The sequence below is a fragment of the Amphiura filiformis genome, chromosome 2, assembly GCF_039555335.1.
Source record: "Amphiura filiformis chromosome 2, Afil_fr2py, whole genome shotgun sequence".
Classification (NCBI taxonomy): domain Eukaryota; kingdom Metazoa; phylum Echinodermata; class Ophiuroidea; order Amphilepidida; family Amphiuridae; genus Amphiura; species Amphiura filiformis.
This window is the reverse complement of record NC_092629.1, coordinates 85,736,440-85,756,929: the sequence shown is the minus strand read 5'-3', so window position 1 is coordinate 85,756,929 and position 20,490 is coordinate 85,736,440. Positions and strand designations below refer to the sequence as shown.

The window sequence follows — 20,490 nt, the reverse complement described above, 5'->3', positions numbered from 1 at the left end:
GTAACAAATATTTTTAAACACGGTTGTTTGATGTGATCATTTATTAATTTTTTCTAAGAAAGCATTATATAATGTTCAATATTCTAAACCTGGACAATAGCAACAGTTATCACACATATACACATATATTTTGTAGCTATTTTTGACATAGATTTTCTTTTCAATATCAAATTATTTACCTTTTTTTTGCTTTTTTGTGGTAATGTTTATTCTATAAACTGTTCATTTGTGTGCAAATTGAGGGCGTTATTTATATATTTTCCAAATTTAAATTATCCAAATAGTAGGAGTTATTCCTTACATTTCATGATAAAACTTTTTTGAAAATTCCCTTGCCAATTGCTGGTCTTTTTTCTGATGTTCTAATATGATTATACAAGTGTCTGCCCCTTGTAATTATGCAAACAAGGTCATTGTTCAGCTCAGTTTTACATGGCATCAAACAACATTGAACAGCGTCTATCATGATCCATAGCGACAGTAAAAAGTGCTTCTTTTTCGCTCTGAAATACCAATCTAGATAAGGCATGGCGAGGATAAAAACGTGCTTATGTCTCGCTCGTTGTGTGGCGGATTAAGATCGAATTGTAATAGGCCCAGATTTTTCATAGCGATAGTAAAACATGCTTCTCACACGTGCTCAATATCGCCTCGTCACGCGATTTTCTGTGAATTTCTCGAAAACATGTCTCAACCTATATCTGAAATCTGAAGTCTAAATCTTAGTCTAACATGGCTGAACTCTTCTTTTAGAGACTCTAACTTAGAGTCACCCTGACTCAAGTTTGGCTTTTAGTGCTATTGTCGTTTTTATTGAGTATACCTCTTGATTGATCTTCCTGAGACAACATTTCAGTAATACTTGTTGTCATGTTGGCGTCAGTATCTCCACGAGATTCTGTCGTATCTCTTCGATAACGATCCTGTAAAATTGGTGACACAAACACGCAACACTATTTATTTTTAGCCAAAAGTACCTCAGTAATTCAACTATCAGGAGAGAAAAATATACAGAAATGAATGTACCGTATGGTAGTAATTTGTGAGGATCTCGGTTTTAGTTTTTGTTTTATTTACAACATATCCAGGTATGCGGCATCTTTTAATCATAGCAGTGCGCCTTAATTCCAGTAAGCTCAAGACAACTACCATATTTATGGGCATACAGTTACATTTGCTATTTATCCATTCCACTATTTGTAGAAGTACTATTATCAATTAAGGGGCTCACTACAGTTTGCAGTTAGGAAATGATTAAGACTGAAACTGGAATACATTCAACCACTTTCACTCACATTTAACGCCATGTTAAGGGGGTACTACACCCCTGGCCAATTTTGTACCTATTTTTGCATTTTTGTCAAAAATTATAGGGCATTGGTGACAAATAAGATATGTATATTATAGGGGCAAGGACTACAACTACTGCACTGGAAATTTTATTTCAGCACAGACAGCAGTTGTGGAGTTACAGTCAAAAATGAGGGAAAACCAGTATTTGATCAATAAATCAATAACTATTTGCCTTGAGTTGCTGAATTTTTCAGAGCATTAGTTGTAGTCCTTGCCCCTATAATATACATATCTTACTTGTCACCAATGCGTTATAATTTTTTGAGAAAAATGCAAAAAATAGGCACAAAATTGGCCAGGGGTGTAGTACCCCTTAACAAAAATGAAATCATAAATCAAAACAGCGTACCTGGCATTAGTATTTTAATGTGTTCGATTTTGAAAAATATTTGTGAGGAAAGTAGAATTTATTGTTGGGAATATTTTACCATAGACTGAAAATTTTACCTCCTCCTTGTTCTCTACATCAGATAATTCCATGGAAGACCTTAAAGGAATTCGTCTACCTTCGACCCAGTGTACGGATAATACCATGATAAGTAGAACATGACGGAACCCACGCAAAGGAATCATCTTCACGTTGGTCTACTCTGTAATTGGATAAAATCAAACATTGACATAAATCAATTCAATGATTGGAAAATTTACAATTTATGTATATATAACATACCATTAACCAGTGAAATAGGGAATTTTCGTAAGCCTTTTTTGCTTGTAAAACCACAAACGTTACTTTTTACAGTATTTATCTGCTGTATTACCTAGGTAATAGAGCAAATAGGTCAACATGTTTACCGTGACCTATTTTGCTGTTATATAATAAAAGACAGAATTAAAAAGATTGGATTGTGTTAAATATTGCTAGTCTCGGTTCCAAACTGGATTGTGCTCATTCGTCACGAAGGAGAACAAGTCGGCTGGAATAAAGACTGTAATATGTGATCTAATCTAATCTAGGTCGATAGAGGGCATAGTGATTGAAAAATTAACAGTAAATGCAGGCTAATGAGTCTCTGCCTAAACAGTTCGCTTTTGATTTTGACTAAAATTTTGACTTAACATGCTGCTTAAACTTAATTGTATTTTTGTGCTCCCCAAAATATTATAGTTGGCCAAAAACATAATTTTGGTAGATTAAAGATCACTGCATCCATATATCATGACTTAACTTTCAAAATGAGACTTTTTCGTCCTGAAAATTGGGCGCGTTGCATGAACTTCGACATGAGGTAAAATCTGCATATTTCAACGTAGCATCTGCATTTTATACTACGTTGGAATCCAAAATGGGAAATCGCAATGTCATTCTTTGTACGCAAAGTATCACACACATATCAATGGGCAATATAATGATTTGTTACAAACAAAAAGATCATAATAGTAATTGGACTTTCCTTATGTTCATTATCATTGACTGTCTTTAACATTATTGTGAAATGGACAAATTTTGTGCATTTCAACGATGTATCTACGTTTATTTCGCACGTGGAAAATCTTAAAAACTGGCTAAATACGTGACCTCGCTTCGACACAGGAGAGTGGTTTTGAATATATCGTACATATAACGTACGTCCGATACCTACGTTTGGAAATCGCAATCTCTCTAATGTGAAATGAAAATGATTAATTAAAAACATACATGTATTATACAGGGTGTATCAAAATTAAGTATACAGTTTGAACAATGCCGCTAGATTAAAAAGTATGCGGTCTGTGGTCAAAATTCTCTAGTTGATAACTTAATCAACATCTTGCCCTCCTATAGCTGAAAAATCACTGGCGTGTGACCAATAATAAGGATTTGGTAGCTACTTTTGTGAACCGAGTACAAAAAGCAGTTGCGCGAAGTCAATAAAAATCAAAACAACATACAAATCACAAAAAAGTATCACCACTTTCTTTACTGTTTACAGTTATTGACAGTTTTAGTCTTGGTCTTCCACATGCCCACGATTCTTATGTATGCAGATTTCGGCTCTTCTCACATGACGTTCACACCACTCCTAATGAGAGGTCTGTCCTGCCTGAGAATGTCAACTTGTGCAATTATGCGTCTCTGAAATTCATCAAGGTCGGCAGGAGGGCTTGTGAAAACATTTAATGCAAACGCTGCTTCATCACCAATGATGAAATCTTCCAGGAAACGTAGGGGACGGGCAAGAAGCCACTGACAGAACACAGTGCGACGTTGGTGATCTGCTTGCTGAAGTTGATGTCTCCTTATCGTCTAGCTTCGTCTGATAGGATGAAATCACAAGTCATAAACGAGTTATTCTGTTAAAGGATGCAGATAGTATTCCAAGTCCATTTCGACGGCAGCTAATCTGACCTCCTGCTTGCCCCCCCCTGCAGAGTGTTACAGACTGCTAGGATATAAACAGCAGATCTTCCAGTTCGGGGCGACCACAATGTTCTCTGTTCAGATTGCGACTCGTTCCAGTTATCTGATACTTCGCAACGTTTTTCACGGTAAATAACGCCACGTGAAGGGGGACGTGCATTTGGGTACTGCTGACAGAATATCCGAAGCACTTCTGCTGGACTCTGGGTGCGATGGTACATTGTCTTGTCTTGTCACTGCAACAAGGAAGGCCTTTTGCTCCGGCGTGTACTGTGGGGTATCCATTTTAATGTTGCTATTCTCCTTGTCAAGTAAAACCTAGCATATGTAAGGAGATGGTTGCCCAGATTTACCAAAAGTCACGTGTTATGTAACTCACACATGCACAGGATTGGAACCCCCAACAATGAGGACAAATGATCTGTACACCTGCATGTTTCTCTTGGCTGCACAACAATAACAAGCACCGGGCATTTAAACCCAATTGACTTCGCGCAACTGCTTTTTGTACTCGGCTCACAAAAGTAGCCACCAAATCCTTATTAATGGTCACACGCCAGTGATTTTTCAGCTATAGCAGGACAAGGTGTTGATTAAGTTATCAACTAGAGCATTTTGACCAAAGACCTCATACTTTTTAATCTAGCGGCATTTTTCAAACTGCATACTTAATTTTGATACACCCTGTATTGAAAGCAAATACTATGCTGGATATTGAACAATTAAAAATGCCCTGTTTGATTTGATACCCAAATCAAAGTTCTACTTTAAATTTCATTAACTGATTTGAAAAACACAAAATGATTCTCTCTTGTAAAATTGCACATACGATGTGTTTGAAACTATACGCAACTTGAGTGTATACATGTTGAGTGGCCAAGTGGACTTACGGTCTTCTTGCGCTCATGTCTTCAAGTATAGATACGAGACATAATTTGAGATCACATGCGCCACATGCTGTGTCGCACAGGGCCAATTAAGAACTAAAGGTCTTGCTATTACCAAATGATGGAAATAAAATCATTACTTTAGAAGGACATTATAATGGTCTCCAATTATATCTTGCAAAGAAGTCACTTCATACGCTTGATTCTAGGGGGGGGGGTTATAAATTGGGTCAATGCCATGCCCTCGATACTTGCAAAGAAGTCACGTCATACGCTTGATTCTATGGGGGGTTTATAAATTGGGTCAATGCCATGCCCTCGATACCGTCAAATGAAGCTCCTAAGAATGTCTTATCTTATGGGTCACATATATAATTACACGATTAGCTTTAAGTTACCATTAGCGTTCAAGGCAGTAAAGCTAGTACCCCGTGTCAGTACCCCTCCGGTATTCACACATAGCCGAACAGCACGATCAGAAAAAGACGACCAGCCTAAAACCGATCACCACTGGTGGCAAGAATTTTCGCACCACGTGCGTCGAAGTTCACATTTCATAGGGCGAACTGTGGTAAAGATAACAAAAACGACTGATAAGAAAGTCTACAAGATGACCTCAAAAGGTCAAATCGTCCGTGAAAATTAAAATGGCGAAATGGTAACAAGAATTCGTACACAATTACAGCTTATTTAGTAAATGTCAACATGGGGTCACCAGAAAAAATATTTTCCTAACATCATAGGTATTGAGACAGAAAGATTCGAGCCAGGTATACCAACTTGGTGTGGGGAACAAAGACAAAGACAAGCTAAAAACTAATGCAGTATGTAAACCACAATGGTGTACATGCACTGTTACGTCTGCATTGGAAAAAAATCCAAAACCACAGGGATGGTAGACAAAGTTAACAAAAATACACCAAGTTGGTATACCTGGCTCGAATCTTTCTGTTTTTATATATTCTAGGTATCCTCTTGTATCATCCTTTGATCCTTGGTGTGTTTTGTACCTTGTCCGTTGGAGGCACCATTACCTACTTGTATCACAGGTATTCACAATATAACAGTAATGGAAAGAAAAGTGAAAGAAACACTGATTAAAGCGTCGGGTGAGTGCAAACAAAAATGCTACAGACTTGACATTATTTCAGTATGGACTATTTATTCACGAAGTACGAAGACTTAAATCTGAAAGAGGTCTGCATAAACCACACGGGTTTAAGTGGTGAATAACTATTATTTTACACCACCATCTCCAGACACACCCCCAACTAATGTTTAGCCCGTGCGGTTTATGCAGACACCTTCCAGACGAGTCTTAGTTTTTCGTGAAGAAATATTCAAGTATGTATGCTCAGACTACCAATAGCATTCATTAACATTTGCATTCATTATGTTACGACCTATAAAGACCGAAGGTAGAAATCACCTTTTCTAAGGTTCACTAAAAGTTACGCAATTAACATACTGGTGAAATTTAAAAACAGAACAATATGTTATGTCTACGTACAGTATGTATGGGCAATGCTTGCACAATCATGTAACATGTATAAATTATACAATTGTCATAGATCTTAAGTATTACTATTACCAATTCCTTGTTCTTGGTACAATGTTCTGTTCTCAAAGTCCCGAACAACTCTTTAAAGTAATTGTCCAGTTCCAACTGTGTATTTCCACGGCAATATAAATCCTTTGTCAATGATGTAACTTTCACTATTCACTCGTCGCTCTTCAAGAACAGCTCTCCATTCTGTTCACTTGAGCGACTTTAGAAGCTTATTGAATCATTTATCAGCATGACGACGAAGATCAAAATAAATCCATCTTTCGGAATGACTGTACACTGTTGGCGTAATCCACAATCTACTTCGTTCAGTGGCCGAATGTATAGCACCTTAGACTGGCCCCCAGTCTCGGTTCAGTTTCATCTCTGGATAATGTAACAATAAATAATTACATAATGCCCTATGAAAAAATGCCAAAGTCCTGTAACCCCCCACCCCCTTATTTTCTTCAATGCCAAAAACCCATTCCTCTCAAGTTCATCCACAAATCGACGCCACTGATTACACACACAGTCAACCATGCAGCAATATAGAAATATACTCGTATTATAAGTGAACGCGAAAGTCCATTGAGTGCTGATTCCTCGACTGGTCCAATCTGTTGGAGATCTCATGATGCAGTCATGTCTACAGTAGAATTCACCACGACCTTTGCAGGACTTAAACCCCATTAAGGGAGGTGTAATGAGCGAACCGTGATTTGGATTCCAGAGGGAGGGTGTCTGTAAGAGGCATAGCCATCAAAAAATGAATAACTGAGATCGCGCGCCAAATAAACTTGCTGCAGAAATTTTACAAGTCTTTAAAAAAAAGGCATAGGTGGGAATCGAACCCGGCACCTTCCGGTTCTGAGTCAACGGATAGTATCACTAAGCCAACTTATTATCTGCAATAAAACCTGTGATATTAATTCTTGATAATGCTTGACGGAAAAATCAATACTAATGTACGATGGTATTCAAAATCAAACAGAAATCCCACAACTAAAGTAGCAATCGATAAATCTGCTCACCCAATCATCAAATAATCAATCGGAAAAAAATAAATAAATAAATAAATAAATAAATAAATAAATAAATAAATAAATAAATAAATAAATAAATGTGTCCGTTCTCTCGAGCCCCAAAACGTCATTAAATAAACTAACTAACTAACTAACTAACTAACCAACCAACTAACCAACCAACCAACTAACCAACCAACCAACCAACCAACCAACCAACCAACTAACTAACTAACTAACTAAATAACTAACTAAATAACTAACTAACTAACTAACTAAATAACTAACTAAATAACTAACTAAATAACTAACTAAATAACTAACTAAATAACTAAATAAGTAACTAAATAACTAACTAAATAACTAACTAAATAACTAACTAAATAACTAAATAAATAACTAAATAAATAACTAAATAAATAAATAACTAAATAAATAACTAAATAAATAACTAAATAAATGACTAAATAAATAACTAAATAACTAAAAAAAAAAAATAAATAAATAAATAAATAAATAAATAAATAAATAAATAAATAAATAAATAAATAAATAAATAAATAAATAAATAAATAAATGTGTCCGTTCTCTCGAGCTCCAAAACGTCATTTAATAAAATAAATAAATAAATACCCACAACTAAAGTAGCAATCGATAAATCTGCTCACCCAATCATCAAATAATCAATCGAAAAAAAAAAAAAAAAAAAAAAATAAATAAATAAATAAATAAATAAATAAATAAATAAATAAATAAATAAATAAATAAATAAAAGAAATTATAAATTAGTTTTTCTAGGCCCTAACGTTGGAAAAATAAAGCAGCATAAGAAAAGTGACAGACGCACGGTTTCGAACAAGCGACGCCCAAAACAGCAACTTAGAAACCACAACGGCTTAGACCGCTAGGCCATAGAATCACACAGCTTCTTCGAAGCCAAAAAATGTATTAACCTTTAACGTTACGCAATATTGGCACATGACACGGGCACATGTCTGCGGGTAAGATACTGCATGATAGAAAGACGCATAAATAATCTAAGGGTATATCCCTGAAGTTAATGGTCATTGACATGCAACCAATTATTCTTTGTATACCAGTGTGTATACCAGCTACAGTCAACATATAAAAAGAAGTATATTGTTAGGCGTAGACGCAATCATCAATGCGGGAAGTATAAAACCATAGTCGCCACTCGTGCACTTGTTTGAGTCCACGGGCATTCCGAAAACAGCCTTCAACCCTGAAATCAGCGGTCGGTTTTGGGTTGTTACATGCAAATACAAACTAAATATATCATCAAAAAACCCACTAAGAGGACTACGAGACTTATTCAGAGCCAATCTACATTCTGTTATTTACAAAAGCCGACGATCAAAGTGAAATTATAAAAGGAGCAAGACCAGATATCAACGTTAAATCACGGTAAGCCTAAAATCGCATCGAAAAGGCCAAAATGCAGTCATAAAATTGATAATATTACTAAATCACCAAAACGAATTGTAACGTAGGTATGCAGAAAAGAGTTGTATTAGCAATAACAAAGTATGTGCAAAAAGATTTGTCTTTGGCATGTCGCTTTTTTAAATATCACCAAAAATATCAAATTTTGGAAAAACGCCCCAAAATTTAAAACAAACACGAACCTTCCAAAATAAATATATATTAACACTCGGCGGCCAAGTCACTACCTGTCGCTGTGATTTGGGGTAACTCGTTGCTTCCCTTCTCCAGATACCTGTATTTCAAGGTCGCTCATACCCTACGCCTTAAAAGCTATTAAACCAAGATAACACTCATTGAAAACAGCTCAACTGATTAAATCAGATCTTCTCTGGTTGTGCACATGTGTCTGTTTTATATGTGCGGTATCGCAATGAGCTGGTATTATAGCTTCAGTTGGGTAACCGATTATAAAGGAAACGCAAGGAAACAATGGTATGTGGACCTTTGTTCACGAAATGAGACAATGGTCTGTTTTTGTTAACCAGCATTCTTGAAAATGAGCAACATAATGATTGTTGACTTAACACGGTTTGGAAATAATTTCTTCATATTTTTGATGTTATCTGTCGTTTACACATCCTTCCTAAAACACCAACATACGAATATTTCCAAACATCTAAATTAGCTAAAAATTTAGGACATGTTACAAAACTATATTTTCTAGAATGTTAGAAGAGTACTTTTAATATTGGCCGGTTATTTTTCACACAGCGACGTTAACTAGGCAATGTACTATTACCTATAACATATACTAAAACACCAAAGTACGCATATTTCCAAACATCTAAATTAGCTAAATATTTAGGACATGTTACAAAACTATATTTTCTAGAATTTTAGAAGAGTACTTTTAATATTGGCCGGTTATTTTTCACACAGCGACGTTAACTAGGCAAATCCCCATACTTCTAACGTACGCTATTTGTAGAGGTCACGCGTCAATGGTAAGAGCACTGTGTATTGTGTATAGGAAAACGGACAGTAACTGCAGTATGTCCCTTCCAAATAATCGTTCAACGAAGCACGGTGATTGCGATGTCAATTACGAAAGCCCCGCCCCAGTTTCAATTCAAATATGGTAGCACAAAGCTATGCCGCGGGATGCGACGTAAGATCGGATGGGACACTTGTCAACAACTGAGAGGTATTGAGCTCAACTGGCACGCGTCTGATAGACCTATGGTACGCGCAATAATAAAAGGCAACCACTCGACTCGGACTTAGGCCTATTGTCCATATTGCGTATATTATCGCGTGCGGTTTGCAAATGTTTGCACATTATTTAGCTGGGGAAGACTCTTCAAATATCCCCGCGCTGCCAAGCTGCGTTGATTGGTCGGATATAATATCGTTGTTTTAGTCGCTTACACAAACGTTAATGTAGTGAAAACATGGACGTGGTATATAGAGAGATTGCGTGACCCCAAATCTGTAAAAGTGAACTTCCACAAAATGCTGGGAACTGGAAGGCAAATTGCTTACAGACTGGGAGGGTCCATGTATTGGGTTGATTTTAATGCTATGTAATCTACATTACCAGTCGTTCTCCATGGACCCGGGGGAGGGTCTAATAGCACTTTCGCTAACTCCAAGTTAGCTGATTGCAAGATTTCAACTTTGTGAACACATTGCTGTGCTAAATTTAAAGATCACAGCTCCTTCATTTCATCAAAGATCTGCCATGAAATCATGTTTACATTTACTTAAATAATAACAAAATACCATCATTAATAGCTCATTTCTTCACATTGCAATCATGTTCTAGTAGTCGGGCAGAACCATGGTTGAACCTAAAAAATTGTATGTATTTATTTTTGGTTGATTTGTATTGCAGAGATTGCGTGACCCCAAATCTGTAAAAGTGAACTTCCACAAAATGCTGGGAACTGGAAGGCAAATTGCTTACAGACTGGGAGGGTCCATGTATTGGGTTGATTTTTAATGCTATGTAATCTACATTACCAGTCGTTCTCCATGGACCCGGGGGAGGGTCTAATAGCACTTTCGCTAACTCCAAGTTAGCTGATTGCAAGGATTCAACTTTGTGAACACATTGCTGTGCTAAATTTAAAGATCACAGCTCCCTTCATTTCATCAAAGATCTGCCATGAAATCATGTTTACATTTACTTAAATAATAACAAAATACCATCATTAATAGCTCATTTCTTCACATTGCAATCATGTTCTAGTAGTCGGGCAGAACCATGGTTGAACCTAAAAAATTGTATGTATTTATTTTTGGTTGATTTGTATAGCTGATATTATCCTCTTTCAGAATCTGCCGGGTGAAAATTACTCACCCTTGAGGGTTTTGAAAAATTCAAGATGGCGTTCAAAATGGTCACCATTGTATATTATTGGGTATAAAATCAGATTCAACCTAGCATAGTGATTTTGGTGTTTAGTCATAGGTTTTGGGGGTCAAGGAATTCATTTAAACTATTTAGAAGATCAGACAGGGATTACATTATAATAAATCCACGATGGCTGCCAATATGGCCGTCAATTAATGGTTTTAATTATAACCATCTTCATATTTAACTTATGGTGCACTGTTAGAAAAAACCTGAAAAAAACCTGTATTTTACCGGTAAAATACAGCAACCATAAACAAGAATTGACCGTTAATTGAACAATTCGTTTGATTTTTAACGGATGCTGTATTTTACCGGTAAAATACTGGCAGCTGGGACGCCGGTATTTTACCGGTAAAATACAGCAACCATAAACAAGAATTGACCGTTAATTGAACAATTCGTTTGATTTTTTAACGGTTGTACGTTTTCTCCTAAAAAACCGGGTTTTTTTTCCTTCGTGCCCGTTACTGGTAAATTAACAGTGGAATAATGCAATAATACGACTTTTAACGTTTTTTAAGAGGTCCTTAAATTCTAATAACAACGTTAATTAACGATAACAGTGTTATTTTATGGTACTTTCTACATAAATGACCCGTTATTTGGAGTATCTGGGCAGTATAAATGCCATCTTCAGCCGTAATATAACACTATACTATCTCTTAATTAACAACATTTTAGGTAAAATGACGCTTGACAATGTCAACAAACGATGTTTTAATGTTATTTAACAGTTGGCGTGAACATACATGATAGATGTTATTTTACTGAGATCGTGTATAATTTCAGTTCTACTGTAAATAAACGTGGCAGAATGTTATTCCATAGTAAAATTGTATATTTCAGGGAGTAACGTAAACAAACTATTGTACTGTAAAATAGCGTTGAAGGCGGTTATTTTACAGTCACTTTGTATATTCCACGTCAGGTCGTTATTTCACAGTCAATTTGTATATTCTAGGTAGCAACGTAAATAAACTTTTGTTCTGTAAAAAACAGCATTGAAGACGTTATTTCAGGGAGTAACGTAAATAAACTATTGTACTGTAAAATAGCGTTGAAGGCGGTTATTTCAGTCAATTTGTATATTCCACGTGAGGCCGTTATTTCGCATTCAATTTGTATATTCCAGGTAGTAACGTAAACACAGGTTTGTACCTCAAAATTTACAATACAAACTAGTTTATTTACGTTTAATTGCAGACGTTGCTACAGGTAACGTAAATAAACATCTGAAAATTAAAGTTGTTGACTGATCATTAATTGTTATAAATCATGCCTTCGTAACACATTCATGCTGTGAGTACTCAGCAAACTAATTTGAAAAGGAATAAACAACAAATCACACGAAGGTGTTTTCACAATCTGTTTATTAATCAGCACAGCTGAGATAAACAACAACAAACAGATGAACAAGATCAGTAAAATCTTATAAACATTGGTTTCCTCAAAATGCAGAGAGCCCTTTGTTGAACTAAACCCTCGAAACTTACACATGCAACAAATACAATGTATCAATATACATGTAAATCTGTCAGTCTATATCAAAACGACTTTTGGTACAATAATACAGAGTATGAAAAATGAAATTAAAAAGATTAGTCGTGTCCACACAGTAAGGTTTAAGACATTTAAACCCAGGTTTAAATTCAGATGGATTTAGCGGCGGGTTTAAATTGCTGTCTGAACGATCATCGGATTAAGTCTAGCAGATTTATCGAGCCCTAAATCCGCCAATTTAACCCTGCTTTTGACCAGGGTTAGTAGCGGGTTTAAGCTTAAATCCGCTGTGTATGAACGGTGTTCGTAGAGCTGTCGGGTTTAAGGGGGTAAAAAACTAACACAATGCCCATTGAACTACGCAGTTTAGATAGAAGCGAACTCTATTACATGTATTATGCCTATAGGGTGCCGATTTCATGATGGAAGCAGGTATTACGAGTTGAGTTATAAATTTTAGAATTTCATGTTTCATATTTTGATCGCGTTAGGCCCTACTATATAAAAGTCACGGTCAACGTTTTTAGCTATTCGGGGCAGCAGAGGAAAGGGCAAATTTTCATCATGCTGTAGGCCTATATCATTCGAATTTCAACAACGGGTATTTTCGTGCCAAAGTATTGCTTTGAACTTGAAGATAAAACATCGAAAATTGTCATGTGCACACTTGTACATTTCGTATAATCGAAAGTTCTAAGGAAATATGCTCAAATAGCACATAGTCTAAACCCGGGTTTAAGCTTATTGGATTTAGGCACTAAACCTGACTGTCTGGACGTGCAGAGATTCTATCGGATTTATTTTAATTGCAGCGGATTTATAGGTGATAAAGATAAACCTGGATTTAAATACATGTGAGAACGCAGCTTAAGTTGACTTATTTCCTGTGTAACTAAGTAAATAAGCATTTAATTATTACAAATTTGGTAGCATTTTTAGGAAGTGAAATATAAGTAAAAGTAGGCCTTGATGATTAACTAAGAGTATCTGATTTCTTATTCTCAGACCAAGTCCATCGTTTTGATATGAATTGACACAAATAGCAATAGCAATATAAATAACGTGCTATTTTTTATATTTTCAACAACTTCACTTTCACATAATTTGAGGCCAGAAATATAAACTCAAACATAGAAAATCATGTATAGGCCTGCACTGTGAATTCCCTTCTTGGAATTTGTTCATTGAATACTTCTTGATATCTTCTTAATGTTATTTTGATATTTTTATCAACTTTACACTTTCACATAATTTGTGAGGCCAAAAATATAAACTCAAACATAGAAAATCATGTATAGGCCTAGGCCTGCACTGTGAATTCTCTTCTTGGAATTTGTTCATTGAATACTTCTTGATATCCTCTTAATGTTATTTTTGATATTTTTATCAACTTTACACTTTCACAAAATTTGTGAGGCCAAAAATATAAACTCAAACATAGAGAATCATGTATATAAGCCTGCACGGTGAATTCCCCTCTTGGAATTTGTTCATTGAATACTTCTTGGTATCTTCTTAATGCTATTTTTGATATTTTTATCAACTTTACACTAAATTCATATAATTTGTGAGGCCAAAAATATAAACTCAAACATAGAAAATCATGTATAGGCCTGCACTGTGAATTCCCTTCTTGGAATTTGTTCATTGAATACTTCTTGATATCTTCTTAATGTTATTTTTGATATTTTTATCAACTTTACACTTTCACATAATTTGTGAGGCCAAAAATATAAACTCAAACATAGAAAATCATGTATAGGCCTAGGCCTGCACTATGAATTCCCTTCTTGGAATTTGTTCATTGAATACTTCTTGATATCCTCTTAATGTTATTTTTGATATTTTTATCAACTTTACACTTTCACAAAATTTGTGAGGCCAAAAATATAAACTCAAACATAGAGAATCATGTATATAAGCCTGCACGGTGAATTCCCCTCTTGGAATTTGTTCATTGAATACTTCTTGGTATCTTCTTAATGCTATTTTTGATATTTTTATCAACTTTACACTAAATTCATATAATTTGTGAGGCCAAAAATATAAACTCAAACATAGAAAATCATGTATAGGCCTGCACTGTGAATTCCCCTCTTGGAATTTGTACATTGAATACTCCTTGGTATCTTTTTAATGATATCTTTTATATTTTCATCAACTTAAGGAGGAGCTGACCCTTCGCGGTTTTTTTTCATGCACCTAATTACTAACAGTATTCCTGACTATATTCTGAAGAATTGGGAAGGGCTACAAAACCAAAGTTACCATGACTATAGCCAAGATTACCATCATCATGTCTATGAAGTTTGATTTTGTTTAGCTTTTACAAATTTTCTTCGAGAGTGTAAAATGTTCGAAAAACAAAAGTTTTGAACATTTGACACTATATGCGAAAATCAATAAAAGCTAAACAAAATCAAAATAAATAGAAAAAATGAAAAAAACCTTAGCTATATTCATAGCAACTTTCATTTTCTAGCCTTTCCCAATTCTTCACAATACAACCTAGAGTAGTACCGCTAGGTGCACGAAGGTCAGCTCCCCTTAAAACTTTCACAAACTTTTGTGAGGCCAAAATATAAACTCAAACATAGAAAATCGTGTATAGGCCTGCACTGTGAATTCCACTCTTGGAATTTGTTCATTGAATACTCCTTGGTATCTTCATAATACTCCATGACTTAAACAGATTACAAAGACTAGAATAAATACTTGATGACAGAGGCCAAGTCCCAACCCAAACTCACTCCATAAGTAAGCAATGTGCTGGTGGTATGATTTGAACCCAGAATCTCCTGGTCACTAGTCTGTACAATTAACATGATTAATGGTACGGTACTGTAGAACTAATCACAGTAATGCTAGACAAAAAGCATTGATCACTTTTCAATTAGTTTTGAGTGGAATTATCAATCTGTCTTGAGTTTTGCCATAGAGTAGCCCATGTCTCTCACTGGTGAACTATCAGTTCATTTGTAATACTTTTAGCTCCCTTATTTGTGAGTCTCACTATGATTGGCTACTTGGGCAACTGGTGTGTTGCAACTGGTTCGACCACGTATTGTTCGTGTATTACACAATAAACAGTGGCGCAATATTGAACCAGCACTTTTGTTTCACGATTGCCGAAGTTTGAACCCAATCATAGCTCTAGTAACCAGTCACATTTCTCAATTGTTGATATAGATATATGCAACAACCTACTCTGAACAGAATACATAATTCAGAACAGTAAACATCAATTCGACATCTGATGATTTAGATGATAAGATATAGCTTCCTTTATCCGTTCAATTTCAAAGTCTATAGCCAATCACTTTCAAAGTCTTTCAGTTTGTTACATAGTTGGAGGACTTGTGGATGAACGGCTGTCTTCTTGCCTTTCTTTTTACTTCTCTTGGACCCTTGACTAGGGTTGATGCCAAGGAAGCACCTGAAATCAAATTCATACATTCATATCAGTTCATTCAATATCAGTGACAATACATTGTAATTTGTAGTTTTTATTATTGAATAATATTCTATGTAAAAGATTTTCATAGACATTGAATGCTGTTAACATAAGTCACAAACATCTAAGAATATGGTTCATTCATATATCAAAAGGGTTTTGCACTAAATTATTACAACGAAAGGTATTTAAGTTGAAACTTATGCACTACATGGATTTTTCATATTAGTTTATTTTGAAGGACTGTATAATTTTAACATTTTTGACCTACTGTGGACTAACCACTCTACAAATTATGATTTTCCCACTAGTTACAGGCCCATACACATCAACTGACACTGATTGATGATCACATGATTCAGGTGTTTCTGTTTAATGTTAAGGTTGGATTCAGGTACAGCAATTTGTCCATTTGAACTGTTGTTGAAATCTATACAGCAGATTTGCCAATAATAAAATGAATATTTTAACTTGTTTCCAGCATTACTAAATACTATTAAAAAAATATCATCAGACATTGGAAGCAATCAAAATATGCACATTATTTAGTTTTCATCATTGTTATTATAATTAAAAAGCTACAAGGGCTACAATAGTACATGTACAATGAAACCAGTAATGAATGACACATTATTTGAATTCCTATGATCATTTTACATAAAACTCCACAAATCTATTATAAAAGTTTCAAAATTATTGCAAAAGTTTCAAATAAATTGTGAAATAGCTTCTTGCACCCTCAGTTCATCCAATCCATAATGTGTTGGGCGGTACAAAATGTTAATAATGAAAAACACATCACACAACACCTCAAAGCAAATGAAGCAGAGAAATAAACATCCTTATATATAATCTTACCTCTGAATAAATTCCAATGTTGCTCCGATATTCTCAGGGTACTCGAAGTTAAAGACGTAGAATGTAGAGAACCACAGGGCCAATGCTGACAGTGTCTGTAATGTAATTTTAAAAGAAACTGTAAGAAAACATTCAAACGCATGTTTTTATTTGTAAATAAACAGTAAATTACATTAAATTAGATCGTACCATGCACTTAAACCATGTGAACTAAAACAACTAGCGTTTACTTGCCTGTCTCTGTTAAAGTTGACCAGCAAAGAAGCGATCTAGCAAACTTATCAAAGTAAAACACTTCGACGCCACGGTCGTCTTCTTCAAGTCCTATCGGCCGATATACGTCTCATTACAGCGCGCAACGGCTACTCCCCGGGGGCTGCTCCTCTGCATGCGGTGTTCTGATACTAACAGCGCATCCTCAGTTCAATCAATTATGCATAATTACCCAGGGAAAACGGTCTATAAAGTATTATTACAGGAGACCTGTGAACTTACGGGTTTTCAAAAAGAAAATACATTTTTTATTTGTTTGTTTCTGTAAATTTACGGATTTACCAGAACATCCATATTTTTCTGTAAAATAACATTAATTCCGTAAAAATACGGAATGATTCCGAGTTGTTTGGAATATTTACCGTTAAAACTCTACGGAATATTACGAATATTCTGTATTTTTAAGGAATATTTTCCGTAAGAAACCTCGTTTTATTCTGTATTTTTAATGAATAAGTTTTACGGAATGAATAAATTACAATTTACGGATGTTCCGTAACCCTGCTGCCGGAATGTTCCGTAAAATAACGGAATAGTTTGCTTCTATAAAACTATGAAAATATATCTCAAAACACTTAAAAAGTGAAGTATAATGTTGAAAAACAATTAGGGTCCTATGTGTTTTTACCTGCGGTAGGATCAATTCACATTTATATTATGATTTAATTTGATTTTTTTAACAGTGATGGTGTTAATTAAAAAAAAAAATGGTGAAAGTCATATTTTACCTGTAAATTAACTTCATACTAATATTTTAACGGTTTAAACGTATGTTTTATTTGTAAATAAACAATAAATTACATTAAAATTAAATTATAAAAATTTGCAGATTGTATCGTTAAAAACAAACTAAACTTTAGATTGACAGGAAAACGTTAAATTGATGACTTTAGCGTCTTGAAAACGGTAAAACTGTTAATTTTTCATGTAAATTAACGTTGAACTTCAATTGTGGTACGGGAAATTGTAAATTTACGGTTGTTTACCATAATGTTGTGTAAAATTTGTTCAAATATAGTATAAGCCGTATTTTTACCTGTAAATTAACATTCTAACAATTTTTAACAGTGTTAGTAATGCACTTTTAAAAGAAACTGTAAGAAAACGTTCAAACGCATGTTTTTATATTTAAATAAACAGTAAATTACATTAAATATACAGTCATTTGTTTAATTTTGCACATAAAAACAAAAAAAAACCGAAACATTACATTGACAGGAAAACGTATAATTATACTGATTTTTAGCGTCTTTTGTATATAAATTGTTTTGAAAACAGGAAAAACTTTTAATTTTTCATGTAAATTAACGTTGAACTTCAATTGTGGTACGGGAAATTGTAAATTTACGGTTGTTGACCATGATGTTGTGTAAAATTGGTTAAAATATGGTATAAGCCGTATTTTTACCTGTAAATTAACATTCTAACGATTTTAACAGTGTCTGTAATGTAATTTTAAAAGAAACTGTAAGAAAACATTCAAACGCATGTTTTTATTTGTAAATAAACAGTAAATTACATTAAATATACAGTCATTTGTTTAGTTTTGTATATTGTTATCGTTAAAAAATAAACTAAGCATTACATTTACAGGAAAACGTAAAATTGCTGATTTTTAACGTCTTTTTTGTGTAAATTGTTTTAAAAACGGGCAAAACTGTTTAATTTTCATGTAAATTAACTTTCACTTATTTGTGATACGGGAAATTGTAAATATACGGTTATTGACCATAATATGTTGTGTAAACTTTGTTTAAATATGGTAAAAAACCGTTTTTTTACCTGTGAATTAACATTCTAACGATTTTAACAGTGTCGTAATGTACTTTTATAAGAAACTGTAAGAAAATGTTCAAACGTATGTTTTTATTTGTAAATAAACAGAAAATTATATTAAAATTACAGTAATTTGTTTAGTTTTGTATATTGTTATCGTTAAAAACTAAACTAAACATTACATTTACAGGAAAACGTAAAATTGCTGATTTTTTAACGTCTTTTTTTGTATATATTGTTTAAAAACAGGACAAACTGTTAATTTGCATGTAAATTAACTGTCACTTCAATTGTGGTACGGGAAATTGTAAATTTACGGTTATTGACCATAATGTTGTGTAAACTTTGTTTAAATATGGTAAAAACCGTATTTTTACCTGCAAATTAACATTCTGACGATTTTTAACAGTGTCGGTAATGTACTTTTAAAAGAAACTGTAAGAAAACGTTCAAAATTATGTTTTTATTTGTAAATAAACAGTAAATTGCATTAAAATTACAGTTATTTTTTACTTTTTGTATATTGTATCGTAAAAAATGGGATATTTGATAAAAACATTACATATACAGGAAAATGTAAAATTCCTAATTTTTCACCGTTTTTTTGTATATAAATTGTTTTAAAACGGTAAAAATTGTATTTTTTCCCTGTAAATTAACGTTCATTTTTAACAGTGTGGTCATTTTGATCTTTCATCTTTACGATCGGTAGTCGTAGTTCATATATATACCGTAAACGTAAGTAAGTTTATAGAAATGAGAGAGCGCCCTCCCTGTAAAAGCCCAGTATCATCACTAAAAATTAAGGGCGCGTGTAGTAAAAGCGTGAAACCTATCGACACATTCAATTATGACCGAGGTCATGATATAACGATATTCATGATAATGAGGTAATCATTCAGCTTTTACGTAGTGGCCCAGTTAGCAGAGCATCAGACGAGGATATAGTACAGGAGCAGCAACCTCAAAAAAATGACTTCGTTCACCCCCCCCACTACATACAAGGTTTGACACCATAGGTAGTTAGTATGGACCCTCTAGATCACATGCTAGGTAGGTAGTGGACTCAAATTGTGGTATCACTTTTTTTTTACAGGTCATTTTATGTATGGACGTATAATCGCATAAAATCACAAAAAATAGGACAAAATTAAGGGGTAGGGGAGATATAAACTCCAAGAACTCAACCTTTACTCGTGATTTTGAATTCATTTTGGTATCAATATGTAGCTAAATGATTGTCCTAACTTTCTAGTATTATTTTTAAACAAAAACAGGTTTCATTTGAGCATATTTGGAAGTATATATATAGTCCATAAATGAGTGGTAATCTGATTTTTTAAAACCATATGTGTAAAGTTTGACATTGGCCTCAAATCTCACAACTATACTACTTTATATTTTCAAAATTGATTCAGTTTCCATTTTTAATTTTTTTATTTAAATCTTAATGTTTTATTTTGTTTTTAATGTTAAGCATATCAAGGGAAACATTATTGTAACAGTTCCAATCATTATCATATGTATGAGTTCGTTGGGGTGTCTGTGGGACGGGGTGTGTGTGGGGGCTGGGTGTACATAGGTATGTGTGGGGGTGAGGGGATGAATGTGT

At 34.2% G+C, this 20,490-nt stretch overlaps 1 long non-coding RNA gene across 1 annotated transcript; it reads right to left on the bottom strand.

The window, feature by feature from the left end:
• Positions 1 to 15,099: 15,099 nt before the first annotated feature.
• LOC140146740 (uncharacterized) lies at positions 15,100 to 17,239 on the bottom strand. Its single transcript, XR_011858294.1, has 3 exons — positions 17,064 to 17,239; positions 16,830 to 16,924; positions 15,100 to 15,953 (listed from the first exon to the last, which is right to left on the bottom strand). It is a non-coding gene; the product is annotated as an uncharacterized lncRNA (long non-coding RNA).
• Between the last annotated feature and the right edge of the window lie 3,251 nt (positions 17,240 to 20,490).